Source organism: Portunus trituberculatus, chromosome 38 (assembly GCF_017591435.1).
Source record: "Portunus trituberculatus isolate SZX2019 chromosome 38, ASM1759143v1, whole genome shotgun sequence".
Classification (NCBI taxonomy): Eukaryota; Metazoa; Arthropoda; class Malacostraca; order Decapoda; family Portunidae; genus Portunus; species Portunus trituberculatus.
In genome coordinates this window covers 25,294,043-25,296,542 of record NC_059292.1, presented here as the reverse complement: position 1 = coordinate 25,296,542, position 2,500 = coordinate 25,294,043, and the positions used below count along the sequence as shown (strand labels likewise).

The 2,500-nt window shown below is 40.6% G+C and overlaps 1 protein-coding gene and 1 non-coding gene across 6 annotated transcripts in view; one reads left to right on the top strand and one right to left on the bottom strand.

Annotated features, from left to right (window-relative positions):
* LOC123515145 (tau-tubulin kinase 1-like) overlaps nucleotides 1-2,500 on the top strand; it is a 108,454-nt gene that overhangs the window by 64,688 nt on the left and 41,266 nt on the right. The window lies entirely within an intron of this gene.
* Nucleotides 1,176-1,247, bottom strand: Trnac-gca. The gene has a single exon. It is a non-coding gene; the product is annotated as a tRNA-Cys (tRNA).

Below are 2,500 nucleotides of genomic sequence, written 5' to 3'. Positions count from 1 at the left end.
TTTATTCTCCATCCTTTATCCCTGTATGTTTTATGTATATGCCTTGTGTATTCGTGTATTTGTTGTTTCTTGGTTTGTCTGTCTGCTTGTATGTATGTATGTATGTATGTATATATGTATGCATGTCTTTGTGAGAGTGTAAGCATGTGTGTGTGTGTGTGTGTGTGTGTGTGTGTGTGTGTGTGTGTGTGGGGAATACTAAGCAGATGGTGAATCGTATTTTGTATGTGGGTCAGTAATTCTGTTCTTGTGACAGGTAAGGAATAATGTTGTTGTTCTTATTGTTGTTTTTGTTCTTATTGACGTTTCTTCGAGTTGGACCGTGTTAGTGTTCGTAGAGTTGTTTTTGTTGTTGTTATTCTTGTGCACCTTATTCAGTCAGTCAGTCAGTCAGTTAGTCAGTCAATCAGTCAGTCAGTCAATCATTTTATTATTTTTTTTTTGTGTATTATTTGTGTGTCGTGATTTTTCTTCTTTCATTCTTTCGTTTATGAGAACGGTGTGTGTGTGTGTGTGTGTGTGTGTGTGTGTGTGTGTGTGTGTGTGTGTGTGTGTGTGTGTGTGTGTGTGTTAAGCGATTTATTACAGTTAGATTAGTTAGGTTAGGTAAGGTTAGGTTGGATCAGATTAGATTAGGTCAGGTCAGGTAGTTTTCTTAAATCATGTGGTCTTTACCTTCACATTGTAGTAAATCTTTTTTTTGTGTAACCTCTCTCTCTCTCTCTCTCTCTCTCTCTCTCTCTCTCTCTCTCTCTCTCTCTCTCTCTCTCTCTCTCTCTCTCTCTCTCTCTCTCTCTCTCTCTCTCTCTCTCTCTCTCTCTCTCTCTCTCTCTCTCTCTCTCTCTCTCTCTCAGCGTGTCTCCACCCTGCATCCTGACCGCTAGCTTCTCTCTTGCTTTGTTCTTTCCTTTCTCTTTGTCAACATTCTTTATTCCCTCATTCAAGTAATCAAATAAGTAACAAAAGTAAAGGTAATGCACTGGCACCCTATTCATCATTCTCGATCTTGATGTGGAATCATGGTGAAGTTACATTAGCTTACGTTATATGAGCGACCAGTTCATAAGAAACGTCAAGAAAAGCGTGTACAGGCTAGCAAAAGCGTTTACTGGCTATATTTCGTTATTTTACACTAATTCAAGGACATAAGCCAGGCAAATATAAAAATAAAAATTAGGGGGCGCCCGGGTTTGAACCGGGGACCTCTCGATCTGCAGTCGAATGCTCTACCACTGAGCTACACCCCCTTGTCCTTACTCTTCTCGCCTAGCCTTTCTTAGATGGATAAATTTAGAGGGAAAGAATAGAGATCGGAAGCCGTCTTAAAATAGAAATTAAGTTAAGGAAATGTGATATTGTAAGAGGAATAAATAGATAGCACCAGTTTTTCCCCTTTAAAGCTGGTTAATAAGCACACCTGTCACCTCTCCTGTGTGAAGGTGAGGCTGGCAACGGTGTGTGTGTGTGTGTGTGTGTGTGTGTGCGTGCGCGTGCAGGATGACAGCTCTCAGTGATTGATGTGAGGTGTGGCCTGGCAAGTGTTGTATGGTGCCGCCTTCCTTACTATATAATGATGGCACCACCTGTTGGTGCTCTCTCTCTCTCTCTCTCTCTCTCTCTCTCTCTCTCTCTCTCTCTCTCTCTCTCTCTCTCTCACACACACACACACACACACACACACACACACACACACACACACACACACACACACACACACACACACACACACACACACACACAAGACAATAAAACTCTTAATGAAATATGAACACCAAACATTAAATGATGAACACGGTAATGAAAATATAACCACTATGAATATAAATGAATAAACACAGTCATTAATAAGTGAATTCTGTCCTGATGCAAAATTACACCATTAACTGTTTCCCTCATCACACATTCCTGACACATCCTAGATAACGTTCAGAGTTGGATGGGAATGGCAGGTGGAAAGAGCCAAAAGGTGCGCTCGTATTTATCTTACAGGGACTGCAACGTATAGCCCTCGTGGCTTTTCGTAGCTTGCCTCATCTTTTTATGTTCTTATTCGTGACATTATTATACAAGAACTATATGGGGAAAAATATATTACCTCATTATCTCATCAATTGTGAGGTATTTCCGTGCTACAGGTGTTGTGCTCAGGTATGTACTCAAGGTAGAAGTATTTTATTCTTTTTCAGTTAGATGGTTAAGGTATGCGCAGGTAAACTTTACTACACGTGTATTTATAAAGCATCAGATTCTCTTCAAACAGCACGTAATGAGATTTGAAGTTACACGTATACGGTCTGAAGTTGTAATGATGAGTTGGTGACGTGTTCGCGTGTCGAGTTGTGGTTCTCCCAGCCTTGCCTCTCTGCGTCTTTCCACTTCGCTTCTTGACACTCCTAACAACACTACTACATAGCACAGTATACCCATCTTGAATCTATCTAACCTAATCTAACCTCCAACCATTTCATCTCTACACTCCTCTTTTTTTTCAACTTCTCTC